Raw genomic sequence first — 22,077 nt, 5'->3', positions numbered from 1 at the left:
CCGGAAAGCGAGACCTTGGACAGAGCAGATTTCCTTTTTTTGGGCTTTTGTAGCAAAGCAGTTAACATTTGCTTACAAAATGAAAGGGAGTCTCTGGTTTTCCCAAGAAAGTGGAAGCCTGGCTCTTTCGTTGCTCAATAAGACTCTGAACGTGACTGGGAAATTTTCCGTAAAGTACTGGTCACCAAGTTCACCTATCAGCAAGAGGTCTACGCCCGAAAAAGGCTGGGAGCGGTTTCTGTTCCATTGAGCTTTTGTAGCAAGGCAGATAACAGCTGCTTGCAAAATCACAGGCCGTTTCTGCTTTTCCACTGAATGTGGAAGCCTGGCTCTTTCCTTCATCAAGAAGACAAGAGTAATGATGCGCTTGATTCGAGGGGTAGGGGTAGACATGGCCAGGGAAGAAGAGAAACAATACAGAGCAGCAAGTAGTTACACAGACTCCTGAATGTTCTCAATAACCATACATTTCATGTAAACACCAACCAGAAAAACTGAAAATATATGTACACACTGTATTTCACAATAATTAACAATGGTCAAGTCCATCAATAACGCAAATGTCCAAGTCTGTTAATTTCAGTACCCCAACTAAACTTTCTAAATCTTACGGTTCGGTCCCCATTTGGGCGCCACTCTGTAGCGTGGTACCTTATGGGGTTTGGACGCCAGACAGTTCAAATTAACAGTCACTTATAACTTATAATTTGGACATCACTCAGAATAAGGCTACTCAATTCTTACAAAATAAGTTTATTATTATTTATGCAATAAACATAAGAAAATACAGATCGTTTCAGTCATAGAAACCGAAATAATGAAAACCAAAAAGATCCCCTACGTGGGATTAATAAACGCACCCATAAGGAAACAAGGCTCTAATCATACAAGAAAATTTTCACACACAAAAGGCAGAAAAAAAAACATTTAACCCCAAAATAATTCTTAACCAAAACAAAAAGTTGTTCACTTTAAAAGCTGCACTTCAATGGCGGTGATTTAGGCGTACGGGAGTTCGTGATCCCGAAAGCATGGGAAACCGGCAGTCAGATTCCGCTTAACACTCGGAGTTCTTTACAGACAGTAACATCCAACGATTTAAACATACTGGTTCTCCACAAAAGTATTAAAGAAAGGATCTCAAACCCGTGATGTGTCTCCGAACCCTCAAAACTCCGCTCACTCGTTTATTCACCTTGGCAGAATATTCCCGAAGTGTTCGCCAGCCTCCTGAATCAATATCCACAAGGTTATAATCCACAGTAAGAGCATTAGCATGGTCCTTGTCAAACACACACCATCAGTTCCGCCATTCCCACCTGGCGCTCATTTCCGCGTCCCGCTTTCTCTCACCTAGTCACCTGTTCTTTTTATTGCTTCCTAAGACCCCACCCTTCTCTTCATCTCTTTTTTTTTACTTCCGTTAATTAAAACACCACGGAATGGAACGGACTCCGCTTCTGCGTCACTAAATGGTAAAATGGTAAATGGCACAGTTATAGCCAAAGCGCTTTACACTGTGTCTCATTTACCCATTCGCACACCAATGATAGCAGAGCTGCCATGCAAGGCGCTAACTTGCCATCGGGAGCAACTTGGGGTTCAGTGTCTTGCCCAAGGACACTTTGGCATGTGGAGTCATGCTGGCTGGGAACCGCCAACCCTACGATTAGTGGACAACCCGCTCTACCACCTGATCCACAGCCGCCCCTGTCACTGTGCAGCTATCTGTTACAAATGAATGGGACAATATCCTTGGCATCCCTGCAATTCAAAGATGTTGTAATTGGTAAGTTGTGATGTCAAAAGTATCTGTACCAAGTTGATACTAAAATTTTAAAAAGAATGATACGATAAGTTTTTTTTTCAGTACCGGCAGTACCAAGTATTCTCCTGCTTTCTGATTGACTTTCTTTTGTAGGTATTAATTAACCGTGATTTCCACTCATCTTACTGGAATTTGTGTAGGTTAGGAATAAGACTGAGGATGGAGTTGTACAGTTTTGTAGCGTGTATCATTTGTAAATATTGTTAACTTCTTTACCATAGCCATGCTGAGGGAGGTGTTGACTAAATTAGAGATGGTGCTGGACCAACAAACCACTGAGCTTGCTTCAACTACAGGTGTTCCAGGTGCAGTCTTTGGATACTGATGAAGATTTACTGCCTTGCAAGATCTTCCTCAACTGCATAGTCTGGAACAAAGGATGCAACAGAGCCCAGATTACAAGCAAAAACTGTGAGAATTTTTTTTTCTTTTTTTGTTAACAATTGCTTGCACAATTACACAGCTACTGAGAGTGTTTGTTTTCTCAAGGTGACACTCTCGTACTCAAAGCACAACATTCAACACCACTTTGAAATGAGGGAACAGTTATGACCTAATCTTTGTTAGAGGAGCAAAACATGGAAAACACACAGGGCAGGGTAACTGCAGGAGTAGTGAGAAGCACTGACACAGTTGACAAGGCAATACATGCTTATTAATTATTTATATTTTATATTATATTATTGTTTTAAAAATCATCGGTTTCGGGTAAACTGGTTGGCGCTTATTGACAGGGCGGATGTGCTCGACTGCACCTGGCGCATACTGAAGAGGGTGACTGCTAACTCCCTGGCAAAGAACCTCAATTGGACAGGAGTCGATGGAAAGACTTCACTGGCCACTCTCAAACTTGGAGAGGTCATGATTGGTAAGTATATCTGTTTACATACAGAATTAGCTGTCTCTCTCAGATGATATGTAGGGGGTAATCCACGGCTAGATGTGCATTAAACGATTTTAGTGCATGATGTGGAGGAAATGAACCACTCGTTCAAATCGTCACCTAGCCATGGATTACCCCGCTTATACCATGGTCTTTCCACAATTAATAAAGTTAAAGCTGTCATTGATTTTAGAAGCACAAACTTTGATTAAAAGTTTAAAATGACAGTTAATTTCTATTAGTTAGGTCATTAGATCTGGAATTTTGCCCGATATAAATCAGACACAGAGATAAAGTAGTGTGATGAGATTACATTTATTTGAATGAATTGACAGATATCTATCAGAGACAGAGAGATTAATCATGTATGAATTTCCTGCATCATGTGCCTCTCAGCAGTCAGTCAGTCAGTGAGTTTACATGGACCACAATAATCCACTGTTAACCCGATTAAGACGATACTTTGATTAAGAAACTACCATGTAAACAGCAATTTTTAATTACCTTAATCTGATTAAAGTCAAGTTACTCGAAGTAAGCACTAATCGAATTAAGACATGTAGTACTCCTGTTTCAGTCACATTATCAACGTGTATTACAGACATGTAAACACCTGAATCACATTATTAACGTTGTGTGAGTTTTCACCACATTTTGCGACAGGACACGTACACACACGGCAGTGCTCAACATTTTATGGCGAACAAGAGCGCACGGCTGCGTCCCAATCCGCATACTGCGTCCCAATCCGCATACTTGCCTACTATAGGCCTGTAGTGGGGAAAATACATCTATCTCGGCTACTATATAGACGCTAAGTGAACGGTTTGGGATGCAGTTCACGGCTTCAAGCAGTTGTCTGTTTGCACGTACAGCATGACAAAAAAAACTGCGCTTAAAGCGTTCATAAAAAAATTAAATAAAAATACCCAAAACTGTATACTATACCATAACGAAGACGAACTGTATGTTGACGTGAAATTCTGGAGGGACGTCGGACGGCGTGGCGCGACACATGTAAACACCTTATTCACGTTATTATCTTACTCAGAGTAAGGTCAATAATTAGATTACTGCTGTCCATGTAAACATAGTCAGTGTTGCGCAGCAGTAGTGTAGTAAAACTGAGAGTTGAATTACTTCACAAACAGTGATGGTAACACCTCATTGCTGAGAAATATAATGTAACTTTTTACCAGCAAAGTTATTTTTTTTGTTGCAGACAAAGTTGCAGACAGCGCCGGCAAGAAGTGTCTGTGTGTACGAATGTGTGTTCACGAATGTCTCTGTTTGCTCGAGTGTCTGTGTGTGTGTGTGTGTTTGTGTGTGCATGTAGGCTGCGCGTTGATTTAGAAATGCTCACAGTGATCAAACTGACTGGAACTACCTGTGCAATAAACGGTTATAATGCACACCTTCCAGCCATTCAGAATCCAATATTCACACTGACCATGGTATAAACGTAATTAATGCTTAGGATTCATAATAAGCTTACGATATGCATTGCTTTCTTCCAATGTTCATAGAAACCTCTTCACGGCTAAAGCTGCAGAGATGGAGGTTGTGGGGACCATGAAGAGGTGGCTCCAGCTGGCATCAGATCGAGAGTGCGGGCGCAAGAGAAGACTTTTGAAAACTTTTGCAAAAAGAAGGTATTTAGAGTGTTTTAACTGTGGACTCTTTGTTAATTTGTTAAAATGTACATATTGTAGTCTATTTTTGATTGTTTATAAAAGTCCTTGCTGTTTTTAAATGGTTGAATTTGTGTGTGTGTGTGTGTGTGTGTGTGTGTGTGTGTGTGTGTGTGTGTGTGTGTGTGTGTGTGTGTGTGTGTGTGTGTGTGTGTGTGTGTGTGTGTGTGTGTGTGTGTGTGTGTGTGTTGGTATCTGGGTGGGTATACAGTTGCGGTCGGAAGTTTACATACCACTTGCAGTATCTACAAAATCTTAATACTCTTTACAAAATAAGATTGATCATAAAAATCCTAAGTTTCTTATTTAGTACCGCCATGAATAAGCTATTTCACATAACAGATGTTTACATATAGTCCACAAGATAATAGCTGAATTAATCAAAATTACCCCATTCAAAAGTTTACACACGTTTGATTCTTAATATTGTGTGTCGTTACCTGAATGATCCACGACTCTTTTTATGTGTTATGATAGTTGTTCATGAGTCCCTTGTTTGTCCTGAGCAGTTAAACTGCCCACTGTTCTTCAGAAAAATCCTCCAGGTCCTTCTCATACTTTGCTTTTCCTGCATATTTTAGCCCTTTCCAGTAGAGGTTATATGATGTTCCGATCCATCTTTTCACACTGAGGACAACCGAGGGACTCGTACACGACTATTCCAAAAGGTGCAAACATTCACTGATGCTCAAGAAGGTAACAGCATGCATTAAGAGCCTGGCTGTAAACGTTGTAAACAGGATGATCATGTAAATTTTTTTGTCTTCTGGGATACTTCTTCTATGCTGTATTAACCATCTTTCTGTAATAAACCTTTTTCACCTCAGAGGACGAGTCTGCAAGTGTTGTCTAATTTCACAACTAATCACAACTCAGTTTTTACATTTTTTTATTTTATTTTTAAGAAAATAATTAAAATTCAATAACCTTTTGACTGTATGAGGTACCCGTAAATGAGAAAAAACATAGTACTACTTTCATAAAATGTCATGTGCAGCTTGATGGTAATTATAGTAATGTATAGTAATTCTGAGTCTTGAACAGTAAACTCTCAAGTGTCATTGTCATGTCACAGCAAACCAGCGACTCCGTTTCCCAGAATGCACCTCAGACTACAAACATGGCAAACACAAACTACAACTCCAAACCAACACACCGACATTGTTAACAGAATACTAATCAGACAAACCTGTTACCAATGAACCTACTACATTAGAGAAGGAAATACTGGATGTGAAGTGCAGTAGTGCTAGTGTGTGTGAATAGACTATCAGTTTAGATACTGACCCTGAACACTACTAACATGCAGTGCTTTCTTGGGGTGGTGATGAAGTTGGAGTTGAACCGGTAAGAAAGATATTAGAGAGAGGCTTCTTTACACTCCTGAGGATGTTCAATTAGAACCTGCACCAAACTCACCTGATTCAAGTCATCAGCTAATTAAGCGGCCTGCACGAGCTGAGGTGGGTGCTTTAGAGCAGATAAAACACTAAATGTGTTAGATAAGAGTTCAGAGCCTGTGTTCTAGACACATGATTTAGAGTGGAGACTTAGGCTTAGACCTTAGGCTTTGGAGTTATTCTGAATATAGGTTTCAGTGAGGAAGTGACTGAAGTTAAGGAGAGGAACTGTAAATAAAGTTATAGTCTTTCTGAGTAAACAGAATAAGGCTATATTATTGTTACCGGGGGGGGGAAGAAACTCATAGTAGCGCTGATGAAATACATATACATGACAAAAACTGCTAGGAAAAAGAACTCAGAACATTTGCTTAACCTAATACGTTTTTTTTTTTTCCATCTGCACATAATTATTTTAGCAGTTGCTTTTGCAATAAAAAGACTTAAAGTCGAGGGTCCCTGTAAGTATCTATGGAGAGAGAGAGAGAGAAAGAGGAGTAGTGAACCATTGACATCATGTATAGTGTTAGCATGAGGGTGTGATTGACAGTTTTTAGAAATCACTTCCTAATCCTATGCTAAGATGAATACTACTAGGCTACTACTCTAGTAATAATAATAACAATAAGGAGAAGAAGAAGAAAGATAGATTAAAGGGTGAGGAGTAAAATCAGTATAAAGTGGGGCTGTTTTGTCTTCAGCAATAATATCTTGTGCTAATAAATAATTTGTCAACAACATTGTATATATCTAGTGCCTGGTAATCAACCTCCTCACCTGGTGAGAGGACAGTCCACTCATCCTGACATTTCACACAGTATGAATAATAATGATAACAAAAGGAAGTAAAGCTAAATGAATGTTTTAACTGAGAGTAATACTTTGTACCCATATTTCCAATTGTATAGTAGATTGCACACAGTTTTTGCTTGTTACGTTTAGACCCGAGGGGATTGCAAACTTCAAAAGCACCATCGTCATTGCACCATCGCAAATGCTGAGGATCATCAGCCATAGTCCGTTGTAATACAGTGTCTTTATGCTTTTGGTAAATATGACATCTAAAGGACTCATACTTTGAAAAGGTCCTCTGACAGTCATTAAGACCACAAGTTATTGAAAAATTTGCCTCGTGCATGAATGAGACCAATGTGCTGGATTAATTTGACAATCGTTCTCCCAGAGCATTTAGGACAACAGAATAGACGAGGCATTTTTGGCAGATATTACTGTAAGAGGTTGATTACTCTGGTAACTGGAGTAGGTAGAGGCTTGTCACCATCCACAGTAAGTTTCAAAACATATTGCTGAAGAAAAATCAGAGTGTTCTTCAAATGAGATGGATATGTTGAATTGAAGACAAAATAAGCACAAAATGAAGCAAGAGCCCTTTCATCCACACCGCTAGCCCAGCAGATCTCTATGCCATCGACTTTGATGACTGCAGTGACTCTTCTTGTAAACACAGTTTTGCAGTCAGTGACTTCTGGTACTTGCAGTGGTAACAGCAGACTTTCTATGCCAGCGACCCGCCTTCGAGCCTCAGCTTCATTAACTGTTTTTTAAAGGATTGGGTTTTTTTCACTGTAGAAGTTCACTACAACTGTAGAAGCTGTAGAATAAATTCCCCATGAACAACACTGACTGGAGCACATGCCAATTAAGTTGATGGACTATTAGCAAGTTATTGTCATGCATTCATATAAATCCAACAATTATGTTTTTCACTATTTAGCTGTCTTTTTACTTTAAGGATCTAATAAACTGCATATATGACATGATTTTATTTACAAGTATCATGTTTGTGATTTTAGGTTATTCGTCAAATAGTACAGCTTCTGACCATTAAATCAGAACAGACTTGTGATTTGATGACATAATGCTTATTTATTTAGAAACAGAAGTACCTAAATACAAACATGCTAAATACTTTATATTTTTATATATAAATAACCAGGTGAAAAAGAAGACAACCTTCCAATTGTGAAACTGGTTATTAAAGCCCTTAATTAAGTGTATTGTCCATGCAGTGTGCACAGATGTCCTTCTCATCTAGGGATAAAATGTTCCGCTGGCCCTTTAAGAAGCAGGAATGTGAGTTCCCGTTCTGCCCAGGAGTATCGCGAGAGTTCACCTGCGAGCAGCGCGATTTACAACGCGATGCAGGTGTTTCTTATGAAGTGTGAGAACCGGGAAGTTCTTGTGCATGAAGCAAGACTTTAAATTTAAAGTCACAGTGGAGCCACTGAGCAGTGAGACTAAGCGTACTCGTCAGACTTACAGCTGAAGACCAAACATCTGTGGTGAAGTTCATCGCGGAGTGGTTATGAAGAAGCTCGTGAATATGATCTGTCATACGGTTGTATAACTCCGGTAAGTAGACGAATGTGAAATAACGCCGCCTCGGTAAAGTGTAGCGAGACTCAAGGTGTTTTTCCAGTCGCGGAAATCCCATGTCCTTCACTACAGAGTATGGTTGATCATCAAGCGCCAAAAACTCCAATACTTTCTGAGTAATTTCTAGAGTTTTTGTGCTGTCGGATTATCAGATATTTTTAAATTATGGATAGATGAAAAATAGCATTTCGGTATCGGCCGATACATCGGTGCATCTCTAGTTAAAACCAAGAATATAATGGGTAATTGCATATTTCATTTTAATTGACCCCCCCCCCCCCCCCTTTTTTTTTTTTTACTGAAGCAGCCTTATATGGTCTTGACTTCAACTGAACATGGATGTCTTACCACTGTTTAAAAGTTCGTCTCTGTAGTTTTGGCCAATTATAGGGTTACTGCAGGGTTATACTAAGAAACCAGTTGTCATTGCTCTGTTCTGTGGTAAATCAAAGCCAACATCACAAACTGATGAATTTGAAAGATCTAGTCAGTGAACTGCAAGGGATTTGCCATAAATGGGAAGCAATTTTTCCTAAATGTCACATCTATCCTGTGTGATGCTCCAGCTAGAGCTTTTATAAAGGGAATTAAATCACATACTGGTTATTCAGGTTGTGACAAGTGCATCCAATCTGGTGTGTACATCAACCATAGAATGACCTTTCCTGAGATCAACAGCCCACGTAGGACTGATGAGTCTTTTATCAACATGTCTGATGAAGACCATCATACTGAAACATCTCTTTTAAAAGCTGCAGGAATTGGCATGGTATCATGCTTTCCACATGATTACATGCACCTTGTATGTCTTGGTGTTATGTGAAAACTGCTGGACTTATGGCTTGCTTCAGGGCCTTTATGTTGTCATTTGTCTGCTCGCCAAAGTGTTATAATCTCAGACACACTTGTTAGCTTGAGACGTTATATTCCTGAGGACTTTGCTAGGAAACCCAGGCAATTCTCAGAAAGACTGAGGTGGAAAGCAACAGAATTGCGACACTTTCTGTTATACACAAGTCCAGTGGTTCTTCTTGATGTGCTGTCATAACCAATGTACAGCAATTTTAATTATCTGTTGCTATCTTTATACTCTCCAATCCACTCTTTGTATAATTCTTAATGACTTTGCTCACAGTTTGCTAGTGTCATTTGTAAAGCATTTTAGTGAGTTGTATGGTCCTGAATTTGTTATCTACAATGTACATGGGCTAACCCATCTTTCTGAGGATGTCAAAAAACATGGAAGCCTTGACTTCTTGTCTGGGTTTCTGTTTGAAAACTTCCTGGGATAAATAAAAATTTTTTTTTGAGAACTCCACACCATCTCCTATAACAGGTTATACGGAGACTTTCAGAAATGGACTGTTTCATGGTAATTGCTGAACATTTGGATATGAAAATTGTCTTGAAAAACAACATGAAAATGGCCCAATTCCACCGGATTTTAATAAAGTTGATCAGTTCCAGGAGGTTGTTCTAGGTAGCACTAGAGTTCATCTATCATGTATGGGAGAAAACTGTAGGAATTGGAGGCTGCTTTGGTGTAGTAATGAATATTCTTCAATGTCAGGAGAAAGTAAAGTGCTTAAAACACTTATCTAAATGAAAAGCTTACAGCACCTAGTAGTCCCATTCAGTCTCCCAACCAATAACTAACCAGGCCCAACTTTGCTTTGCTTCTGAGATCAGGCTTCATCAGAGTGGTATGGCTGTAAGCAACAGATGCCACCAAATGGGGCCTATTTAAATAGTATAAGCAAACATCTGACTGACTGACTGACTGATTGATTGACTGATTGATTTATTGATTGATTTTCCTTCATTTCTACACAATCAGTCTGACTGTGAATTAGTGGAGTCCATGCACTTCTTCAAATAAGACAGGGTGCTCACTCACACCTGATTGTCATCCCGTTGATTGAAAACACCTGACCCTAATTTCCCCTTCAGACTAACTGCTCATGCAGATGCCAACAGTGTCTGCACCATGCACGCTTCCTTTACAGGATGCGCTTAAGCAAGGTCTTTACAAGAAAAATAGGGTCCAAACCCACATGGGCTGTGCACAGCGGATAGGCAGCTCATCACCTTAACCTCTTGCTGACATAGCTCACGCGTATGAAATTACATCCCGGTGTGCGGAGCAAAAAAGAGGTTTCGGTGCAGGTTCTTTGTCCCTGTCGTCTGGACTGCGGAATGCGTTCTGCGTTGACGGACCTCCAGAGACGCAAGAGCCTTACAGCAGCTGTGGCCAAAAAGCATTGAAATACAGCTCACGGTCGCGAAACACGTAGCCACAGTGCTAGCTCTTCACATTTCTCCACCCTCTCTAGTGCCAGCTCAGGGACCTGTACAAAGCTTCCCGGTTGTAGGCCTTGTAGGTGTGAGACAGATTGCAACAAAGCCAGACATTGCTGGAAAGAGGAGGCAAAGTGAGAAGCTTGCGACGAGGATGGGATTCGAACCCACGCGTGCAGAGCACAACGGATTAGCAGTCCATCGCCTTAACCTCTCGGCCACCTCGTCCGAGGCCCGCCCCCTTTAACGAAAACTATGCAAATGAGGGTTTCGTGTTCGCCGACTAGATGACTGCTTCTCAAATAGATTTGATTCAAGTCTTGGGGTATGAGCTGTGCCGTCATATAAACTGAAGGGTGACGATGCGGCGAGACGGCCCAAAGGTCTCACAGAACGGGACAACTCCATAGTCGAGCCGTCGCAATGCAATCCAATCCTTGGGCGGCTAGGTACCGACTACCTATGGACTGCCCGTCCCAGCGAGTTAAATTTCTTTGGAAAATGTAACTTTTACCCGTGACCCTGAGTAGGATTACGTGGTATAGAAGATGGATGGATGGATGGAAATGTAACTTTTATCCTTACCTGGATATACACAACGACTGTGGAAAAGGGGGGCATGAATTGCGACGTTCGTGAGGCAGCATGCTACGTGGTGTATAGCATGAAAGCGTGGGAGAAAAACCTGCGCAAAGCCTTTGGAGACGAGACATCACCTACCGTAAGCTAACGCCCGTGGCAGCGGTGGGATTTGAACCCACGCCCCCGAAGAGACTGGAGCCTAAATCCAGCGCCTTGGACCACTCGGCCACGCTACCCGCAGGCCGGCGTGGTGGTAAACCCGTTCGTGGTAAGAAGGTGACCGGGTCATTCCGCCGGACAACAAGAAATCTGGCATGGGCGCGACAAATGGGCTGTTGTGAGACTCAAGTGCCTTTCGCTTAACCGGCTCTGGCGGAGACATCTAACCATTTCCTGCTGAAGACAGAGCTAAGCCCTGGTCTTTTGGACGCGATTCGTCTAGGCTTAAGACCCCATGCTCCACGGTCACATCGGTAGTGTTTGCGGAAGAGCTCTTCTGCCATGACCTTACATCCCACTTACGGTGGTGCTTGAAAGTTTGTGAACCCTTTAGAGCTTTCTATACATCTTCATTACCGGGACCTAAAACATCGTAAGATTTTCACACAAGTATCAAAAGTAGATAAAGAGAACCTAATTACAGAAACCAGACAAAAACATTACAGATGGTCAGTCATTTATTGATGAAAATGATCCAGTATTGCATACCTGTGAGTGGCAAAAGTATGTGAACCTTTGCTTTCAGTATCTGGTGTGACCTCGGTGTGCAGCAACAACTGCAAACAAACGTTTCCGGTAACTGTTGATCAGTCCTGCACGTCAGCTTGGAGGAATTTTAGCCCATCCCTCATTACAGTACAGTTTCATCTCTAGGATGTGGGTGGGTTTCCTCACATGAGCTGCTTGCTTCAGGTCCTTCCGCAGCATTTCTACTGGATCAAGGTCAGGACCTTGACTTGGCCATTCCAAAACATTGACTTTATTCTTCTTTAACCATCCTTTGGTAGAACGACTTGTGTGCTTAGGGTTGTTGTCTTGCTGCACGGCCCACTTTCCTCTTGAGATCCAGTTTACGGACAGATGTGCTGACATTTTCTTTTAGAATTTGCTGGTATTATTCAGAATGCATTGTTCCATCAATGATGGCAAGCCGTCCTGGCCCAGATGCAGCGAAACAGGCCCAAACTGCAACGCTACCACCACCATTTTTCAGAAATGGGATACGGGTCTTATGCTGGAATGCGGTGTTTTCCTTCCCCCAAACATAACCCTTCTCATTTAAACCAAAAAGTTCTAGTTTGGTCTCACCTGTCCACAAAACGTTTTTTCGAGTAGCCTCGTGTCTTGTCCATGTGATCTTTAGCAAACTGCATGCAGGAAGCAATGTTCTTTATGGAAAGCAGTGGCTTTCTCCTTGCCATCCTGCCATGCACACCACTGTTGTTCAGTGTACTCATTATGGTGGACTCAGGAACATTGACATTTGCCTACGCGAGAGAGGCCTTTAGTGGCTTAGAAGTTACCCTGGGATCCGTTGTGACCTCGTGGACAATTACATGTCTTGCTCTTGGAGTGATCTTTGTTGGCTGACCACGCCTGGGGAGGGTAACCATGCTCGTGAATTTCCTTCATTTGTACACAATCTGTCTGACTGTGGATTGGTGGAGTCCAGGCGCTTTAGAGATACTTTTTCATCAACTTTTGCATTTTAATGTAAACAATCATATTTCGTAATATTTTGGGTCAGAAACATTTCATAGTACTATATTATGTGTAAATATGCGAAAAGAATCAAATTGGAGTAGGTCGGGCAACTGATTATATGAGTTTGTTAGAAAAACCACTTTCCTTTGCTCCTAGCGCCTTCTCGTTCGCTGTATAGCGTTTTGAGCGGATAAAGAGCACAAGTGTGTAAGGAGACACAGGATGAATGCAAACTAGTTTTGTTATTGTACTTTTGATGAAAACTGACTTTCTAGACATAAAATGTCACTTTTTTCACCTTATCATACTTTTTCATCAACTTTTGCATTTTAATGTAAACAATCATATTTCGTAATATTTTGGGTCAGAAACATTTCATAGTACTATATTATGTCTAACTAACTTGAGACGTGAACTGATCAAATGTGACGTGACAAAAGAAGAACGACTCGGATCGGGAGGTGAACTAACAGACTGCTAATGCTAAGCAATTAATCAATCATTTCTGTTTCTCATAATTCGGCCTCGGTTGCATTAGCCTATAGTTTATTTTTTATTCCAAATGTGATCAATGTTTGCGTAAGTACTAGAGGTGTTGGGGAGGTTAACATGTAACATTTTAACTTTATTCTGCTGAAATGAACGAAATGATGCAAAAAAGAGTCGTTCATTTTGCTGAACGAGATTCAAAGATCCGAGTCAGTAAAATGATCCGAACTGTCTTGTGTTAAGTATGCAAGTCTTTGAACGTAATTTATTTATATATATATATATATATATATATATATATATATATATATATATATATATATATATATATATATATATATATATATATATATATATATATAATAACCTCTCATTTTCTGATGCTCCTGCTTCCACTGTAATGCTCCCTGATTAGCTTTGCTTACAATATCAATATGTATATGAACCGCTGGCCATGAAATTTATCAAGAGATTTGGTGAGAATATATTACTCTGGTCCTGATCTTGCTTGTGTACACTGTTTATTACATTTTTGAATGACTTTTCTTTTCCTCATAGAATTACTTTAGGCACTGATAGAATTGTTCTGTAATGACGGAAGATCAGCGCAGAATTCACCAGACTTGTGTCGATGGACCTGAGCAAGTCCTTTTATGAGGGTCTTGACAAACACGCCTCAAAGCTGCTGTATTTGTACCGCTCGAGGCGCCATGCAGACATCGCAGAAAGGAGTGCCATACTGGAGAGCCTGGATTAAAATGTGAGTAGGTTTATTTCAAGTGTACTTGTTTTGTAAATACTGTGGTCATTTCCTTTCTTGCTATTTCTCTTGTCCTGCATAATTTGAATATAAAACATTTGTACTTTTGAGGCATCAAATCACAGGAAGAGGGTTGCAGTACTGCTGGGGCTGCCACTGTCCATGCGGGAGAATCCATCTCAGTTCTTACAGATCTGTGAGGTAAGTGTCTGTGAGGAAAGTAAGATGTTGGAAGATATTCGGATAATGGAAGTCCACGTATTGATATGGAGTATTGATATCCACGTATTGATGGAGTTTACCTTGTTTTATTTTCATGAGAGATGATGAATTTCAGGACGTTGTACTGTATTTTTTTCCACCTTCTGATATTAATTCATCTTGTGTGATGACTAGTAAAGTTAAGATCGGTTCACTCATGCTGTTCTTAAGTCGCTGCGCTTGTGAGGATGTATGTGTGAAAGCACATTTTAAAGTTTGTCTTTGTTTTTAATACAGCACACAGATTCTGAAGAAGAGTTAATCAAGGGCGTGACTGTTGGAATCAGTACAGTTGTGGATGACGCGATGGACCCTATTCCGTGTGACTGCGGTGATGTAGCCCTTGTAATGGAAGAAGTTGTCGTTCTACGCAATCTTGGTGATGTACCAAATGCATTTGTCAACTTGATGGGATTGCTTTATGCACGTAACATAAACTACCCCACAAACTTCAAATACACCTTTGAGGTGATTCAGAGGCTGTTCATGAACATCGGAGCTGATGCCTGCAGTGCACGAGTACATTCACTTAAAAATAATCTGCTCAAGTAGAGATGGTGTTATGCATTTCTTGTAAGAGAGATTTCATGTGGTGTTGTGTTGTGTATGTCACAGTTTCTATACCTAAGCAGCATGACTTCAGTTTTGTTGTATATTTTCACCTTTAAACACTGGGCAATTGAAATGTAATGTTGTTAGGCAAAAACAGATTTCTGCTTGCTTTTTCTGTTTATTTTGAGAAATTCATGTAATTTCAAGTTCTGCTCACGCCCGAGTCTGCTGACACGCACAGCCAAGCTCCGCCCATGCCCAAGGTTCACCTGGTAACCTCAGAGCCTCAGCCCCCCTGTTCAGCTGCGGTCGTCGCTCAGCCTCCCTGTTCAGCTGCGGTCGTCGCTCAGCCTCCCTACGCCGCCAAGAACACCGGGCAGTTTCCTGGCTCTGTTTGGGACATTCAGCCCAGGGGGCCGGGGCCGCCAATGAAGTGGGATGACTCATGGCACTCGGGGGGGGGGTTCTGTCACGATTCCCCCTTGAAGCAGCGTGCTCTAAGCGTGAATGTGCGAGCACCTGCTTTTCCGTTGTTGACTGTAATGACATCTGGACACGTGTGTTTTGTTTATGTTTCTGTCATGTCTCCTCCCTGTTCTGTCATTGGCTGGGATTTCACGTGGGTCTGAATTGCTCTCAGCTGCTAGCGGTTTAGACGCTGATCATGTCCGCATATATACTGCGCGCCTCCCAGCACACAACGCGGAAGATTAAATGTTTAGAGTTAGTTTAGCTCGTATCATAGTCATAGTCACGGTCCATGTTTAGAGTTAGTTCGCGCTGGATTATCCGCTTCCAGTCCCTCGTCATAGTTGGTTTCTTGTTTTGTTTATCGACCCTGTTTTCCGTGACCACGACCTAGATTCCTGCCTTGCCCCGTGTACGCTTGTTTGCCAATCGCCTGACCTCTTGCATGTTTATGGATTACGTTTTGGATCACGTTTTGGATTTGTCTGCCTGTCCCTCTTTCAAATAAACAACTGTTCATCCTGCACTTGCATCCGTCCTATCTCTGCTCCGTCACGACACGTGACGGTGACCTGCTCCAATATGAAATTTTGTACATAATATACTTTGCAGGTTTCTGATGTAAAATGATACGAAATAGGATTGTTTACATTAAAATCCATTATATGATGATAATGTATGATAAAGGGGAAAATGTGAGATTTGCAGTCTAGAAAGTCACTTTTCCTCAAAAGTGCCCTGACAAAGCGTGTTTTCATTCCTCCTGTGTGTGCAGACACACGGGGGCGCTACACTGGCTTAAATCACTATACAGTGAGTTTCACGCCACTGGGAGCAAGGGAAAATAGTTTTTCTAACAAATTCATTATCATATGTTTCACATGTTCATGATTTAATATGATTCTTTGACATGTTTCTGACTCAATATTAGATGTTTAACTTGTTTACATAAAGCCCACCCCATTTCTCCAAAAGATGTTTTTTTTATTATTATTATTTAATTAAGTTATTTTTATTTTTGCTCATGCAGTATAAAAGAACAAAGTAATGGTACTTCAAAAAAAAAAGTCAATTGTTATTATATCAACAACAAAAAATCAAATGTAACAGATGTGCATTGTAAAGGTTTCAGCTCTACTCAGTGAAAATGGAGGGGACATAACAGGTCTTAATACAGATTATAACCCAGATCTAAGTCTAATCAACACTTACATCTAACCACAAAGTTACGTTGACGCTGACGTGAGGAACAGATGCAGGAGTAACAGAAGTGGGTGGGCTCGTCGCAGTGCATGGTCTTCTTAAAGGAGATAGCCTCCTCACGGGGGTCGGTCTTCTTATAGGAGATAGCCTCCTCACGGGGGTCGGTCTTCTTATAGGAGATGTTCTTCTTAAAAGGGATGAGAATCTCAAAAAGGGGATGGGCTTCTAAAAGGGGGTGTGATTCTCAAAGGGGATGGGCTTATTACAGGAAAGGGTGTGATTCTTAGAGCAGATAGGCCTAGTAAAGGGGACGGGCTTCTCGAAGGACTTCTAAAAGGCACCTCATGCTCATCACCACCATTTTGCTCCTCCTCATGCTGGTCAGGCATGTGGACGTCATCCTCGTAGTCACTCTCCACGGTGTTGTAGTACAGCTCGTCGGCAGCAAACGGCGGATCAGAAGATGTATCCTCCCTCCGTGTTCCTGTATCAAAAGAGATGAAGAGACAGTGAGACACATCTGCACGTCTCGTAAAAGGAACCAGAAAATCCTCCCTCTAAACTGTCCTTTTCACAAAACGCATTTACACAAGTTAATGGTAAATTACTGTCATCTTCCTATAACGGTGCATACATCCTCAGTATCTCCGTTATAGCTGCATGTAGAGGTGTTCGATACGGGTGTCACAGTGTCACGACTTCACCGTTAGTCACGGCATATAATCACACACTTACCTCACTGCTCACTTTCCCCCTTGCCAACAAACAGAATAAAACACATTTCTGTCTATTACCGTTTTTTTCTGATCTCTAACGGTTCTTATCCCTTTTATGTCCATCTGTGGCTCCCCAAAAACTCTTCCCACCCTCTTTCTCCTAAATCACACAACTCCTAACTTCATCACACATCGACGGCTATGAAGAACAAATCATCGCTGACCAGAATTAAACCAAACTACTCTATATTTTGCCTAAGCAGCACTGCACACTGGTCAGATTTATGATTATTTATTTATTTATTGCTCAGTCAGCTGCATTTCCTCACAGCAGCTCTCTCTCTCTCTCTCTCTCTCTCTCGCTCTCTCTCTCTCTCTCTCTCTCTCTCTCTCTCTCGCTCTCTCTCTCTCTCTCAGCTTATAACAACTTTAACAATACTTTTCGTTCTCAAAAATATCTTAGAAACAAGAACAATTAGGAGATTTTATTTGCTTTAGATAAATACACGTAAATATGTGCAAAGACATTTTTCTTTCCTATTAGTTGTGCAGCAGTTGCTGAACCACACAGATGAAGAACTAGATAATAAGCTAGGACACATTTCATATATATATATATATATATATATATATATATATATATATATATATATATATATATATATATATATATATATATATATAGCTGAACCAGGTCTCCGATTTCGATAGCTATCCCCTCCCTCGAGTAGATGACCTCGTGGAGCGACTGGGGAGGGCCTGGTTCATATCTACCTTGAACCTAACAAAAGGCTACTGGCAAGTCATGCTGGCACCAGACGCAAGGCTGAAGACGGCCTTCAGCACGGCCACCGGTCACTGGCAGTACCGGGTTCTCCCCTTCGGGCTACACGGGGCGCCCGCAACGTTCCAACGGCTGATGGACATTGTCCTGCGACCCCACCTTATGTTCGCAGCCGCCTACCTAGACGACGTAGTTATCCACTCCCTAACTTGGTCGGACCACCTGTTCCACCTGGGGGAGGTTCTGAAGGAACTCCGGAAGGCCGGGCTGACAGCCAACCCCAAGAAATGCCACCTAGGCCTGACCGAGGCACAGTACCTGGGCTACCGTATTGGCCGGGGTATGCTGAAGCCACAGGCGAAGAAAATCGAGGCCAGCTGGAAAGGGTGAAATGGTCTGCGGAGGCAGAGCAGGCGTTCCAAGCCCTAAAGGAGGCCCTCATCAGTGCCCCAGTGCTACGCAACCCAGACTTAGGCCTCCCATTCACCGTACACACAGATGCCTCCGAGACCGGGCTGGGTGCTGTTCTCTCACAGACCTTCGACGGAGAGGAACACCCGGTCCTTTATATCAGTCGAAAGTTGTCCCCAGCTGAGAGGAAGTATGCGGCCGTGGAAAGAGAAGCCCTGGCGATAAAGTGGGCCATCGAAGAGCTGCGATACTACCTGGCTGGTCGGCACTTCGTCCTGGTGACAGACCACGCCCCACTGCAGTGGATGGCCAAGGCCAATGACACGAATGCCAGGGTAACCCGATGGTTCCTCTCATTGCAGGATTTCTCTTTTCAGGTCCAGCACCGGGCAGGGACCCACCATGGGAATGCAGATGGCCTCTCGCGACGGAATGCACTGTGGGCCCGACACACGACGGCAGTGGGCTCGGAGCTGGGGGGGTACTGTGGCGACAGGCCGGCGGCCGGCACACAGGAAACAAAGATCGCTCCTCCCGCGGTGACGCGGAAGAGACAGTTCCACTTCAGCGCCACCGAATGTTTTGGACGGCCAGAGAGCATGTGGTGGCGGGGCGGGGCCGCCGACACACTCACGGCTCATGAATGGTGCACCGCGTGGAAGAATTCCACCATCCAGCAAGCGAGGGGAGAGTATAAAAGGACGATATTCCACTCGAAAAGGGAGAGAAGTGTCTCCGAGCATGAGCGCGGATCTCTAGCGTGTTTTATGCAATTTTGCCGACGCGCGCATGTCTGCTAATCACTGTTGTGTGTTTTTTCCTGGTTTTAGATGACTCCGACTCGAGTGATGGCTCCGCCCCCCCTTGACTGTAACCGACGACGGCTGAGACCCTCACCACCCGATCGCACTTCAACCCACACACACACAAACGCACACATACCCGCAGTCCGCTCACCGATAGCCTTAAATAAAGATCACATAACACTGAAACGCCCTCCTGTGTGTCTGTGCTCCGCCCACCGCTGGCTAAATTCCCTACATAATTTTATTTATTTTTTAATATCTTTTATTGTCCAGTCATTGATGTGTTGATGGCCAAATATAGACTATATGACTAAATATAGAATATATCTTTACTACCATAATCATCACTATTGGTTTAGGAATATAAAATTCAATTAAGTAATGTTAGTTACACTATCAGTGCACACCTGGGGACCCGGGGAAGAATAGGTCGCTAGCATCCTCTTGCTGATCGTAAAAGGCAGCAAATGAGGCGACTTATTTGCCGTAAGTTGCAACCCGTGTTTGGAGAGGACGAGAACCTGATATTTGAGGAACGTGCATGCTGTGGCTGACTCAGATCCAACACAATTCTTTGGCTTCGAATTCACATAGACGGGAGGTTGGAAGTACCCGCTCCGACCAAATCGTCTAGTCAAGATGTACCAGAAAGGGCTCAGGCTTAGGGTCTTAATTGAGTAGAATGAATATTTTGTTCCCTTTGCTCAAGTAGATCACCCCTGTATCCTTGGTGCATATCCGGAGGATGACCACAGCTCTGTGCATCACCTTGCTGGGCTCGGAGGTGGGTGGGGAGCAGGAGTGGTGAGATTTAAAAATACAAACATGGCTAACAAAAAAACAAAACAAAACGACGGATGATAGAACAGACATTGGATGTATTTACTTTCAAAAGAGTGAAAACTGGCAGAGATTTATACTGCTAGGGTCACAAACAACAGACATGCCTCTTACAAAATTGTCTCCATTTGCAATACAGAAAATCATTACAGGCATAGCAGGAGCAGTTAAAAATGTTAAAAAAGCTAGGATCCGGACAAATCCTAGTAGAATGCTCCAAGAAAAGCCATGTTGAAAACATCATGCGTGCAAATATGCTGGCAAATGTACCGATAAAGGCATTTTATCACCCATCATTGAACAGCAGCAAAGGAGTTATATGCACTAGAGAGTGATATGACATGGATGAGACTGAAATAGCATCAGAATTCACTCAACAAGGCATGATGAATGTCAAGAGGATCATGATCAAAAAAGAAGAACAGATCATTAAGACAGGCACTTACATTATGACTTAATAAACCCCAACCCCCAGAGAGGATTCAGATAGGACATATACGAGTGTACGGTCAACGTTGTCGTCTTCTTAGTAACACTCACTTCCTCCATGTTGCCCGTTGTGTCTCGCACACATTGAGAGAAAACCGCATTGATGCGTGTTCTCGTTAGAAAAAGAAAGCATACTTTTACAGTTTTAATGTGAGATCACAACAAAACCTATTTTTTACAACACGCCTTTTGAACGATGGTTCTAAAAATATGTCTATTTTAATATTTCCTTGTTACAGGATAATGTACATAATTGTAATTATATACCTGGATAAATTTTATTGGTTGTGAACTTTTTTAATGTCCTGTCCGTCTTCTTATAAACACTCCATACCACAGAGCATCACTATCAGCTGTTACATACTATCACACTTGAGTTGCATCCACGGCCATATTTCTTCAATCCTGGTGGTTTTATCGTCACAATTTTTTAAATCTATGAACGGATATTTGGAAAACATGTTAATATTAAGTTTATTATTTATTATACTTTTAAAAAGTATGTAATTTATTTATTTATTTTGACTCTTGGCTGAGGAGGAGAAAATTGTCATAATTAAGGTATAAAACGTTCTGGTGTGCTTTTATAGGAAAATGATCTACGATGGGGTGGTGTGAAACAACTGAGGCGAATCAAGCATTAAAAGGCACATTTCTGAGTAAATAGTGCCAGCAAGTGTGTGTGCTCCTGTGTCTCTATGACCAGCTGCCTTGTACTGCTCACATTATTGTGTCACTTTCTTTTCAGGATATTCTACATAACCATTAGTTGATGGAAATGCATGTTCTCTTGCCATTTCTGAAAACCAGTCAATGGAAACATATGTAGTAATTAATATTTAGAAGTTATAATCAGTCATTTTGGCAGAAGTTACCTCAAGTATGTACTCCATTCCATCCAAAACATATTACTAATGCTGTGTCACTTTGGATACTTTTAGTGCGAGTGGTGTGCTCACACTGGGAAGTTTAGTGAGATGCGTTGTACTTCTGAGACTCGGATGATGTATTAAATTTACCAAAAAAATGAAGGGTGGGCTACTGGACACTTGTTTTTCCTTTCAGTTGTGGTTTTACTGTATATGGTGCTTCCTGTGGGTGCTGTTTTGGTGCAGTTCAGTGACATGAAATATTGTGCTACTTATTTGTCATTTCTGTTTAAGATAAAAAAGTTAGGTAACGTTTCAAATTGAACACTAATGTACTACATACTCAAGTACACACGGTATACTATCTAGGGTCGGGCTGATTTCATGATTGTGGTGAATTTAACCCTTGTAACGCTAGGCAGAGGGTTCGCCTCACACCTCCAGGGTCGGGGGTTCGTTTCCTGCCGCTGCCCTGTGTGTGCAGAGCTTGCCTGTTCTCCCCGTGCTGTGGGGGTTTCCTCCGGGTACTCCGGTTTCCTCCCCCAGTCCAAAGTCATGCATGGTAGGCTGATTGGCATGTCTAAAGTGTCTGTAGTGTATGAATGGGTGTGTGTGGGTGTGTGTGTGTATGTGATTGTGTCCTGCG

The 22,077-nt window shown here is 41.9% G+C and overlaps 2 long non-coding RNA genes and 2 other non-coding genes across 4 annotated transcripts; 2 read left to right on the top strand and 2 right to left on the bottom strand.

The window, feature by feature from the left end:
- The first annotated feature begins 2,483 nt into the window (after positions 1-2,483).
- Positions 2,484-5,961, top strand: LOC128630085 (uncharacterized). The gene is made up of 3 exons (XR_008394330.1): positions 2,484-2,696; positions 4,238-4,363; positions 4,984-5,961. It is a non-coding gene; the product is annotated as an uncharacterized LOC128630085 (long non-coding RNA).
- Positions 5,962-7,750: 1,789 nt separating this feature from the next.
- Positions 7,751-15,837, top strand: LOC128630084 (uncharacterized). The gene is made up of 3 exons (XR_008394329.1): positions 7,751-8,175; positions 13,831-14,233; positions 14,531-15,837. It is a non-coding gene; the product is annotated as an uncharacterized LOC128630084 (long non-coding RNA).
- Positions 10,644-10,725, bottom strand: trnas-gcu (transfer RNA serine (anticodon GCU)). Its single transcript has one exon. It is a non-coding gene; the product is annotated as a tRNA-Ser (tRNA).
- Positions 11,234-11,315, bottom strand: trnal-uag (transfer RNA leucine (anticodon UAG)). The gene has a single exon. It is a non-coding gene; the product is annotated as a tRNA-Leu (tRNA).
- Positions 15,838-22,077: the final 6,240 nt, after the last annotated feature.

Source organism: Ictalurus punctatus, unplaced genomic scaffold (genome assembly GCF_001660625.3).
Source record: "Ictalurus punctatus breed USDA103 unplaced genomic scaffold, Coco_2.0 Super-Scaffold_100046, whole genome shotgun sequence".
Classification (NCBI taxonomy): domain Eukaryota; kingdom Metazoa; phylum Chordata; class Actinopteri; order Siluriformes; family Ictaluridae; genus Ictalurus; species Ictalurus punctatus.
This window is presented reverse-complemented; position numbering and strand designations above follow the sequence as displayed.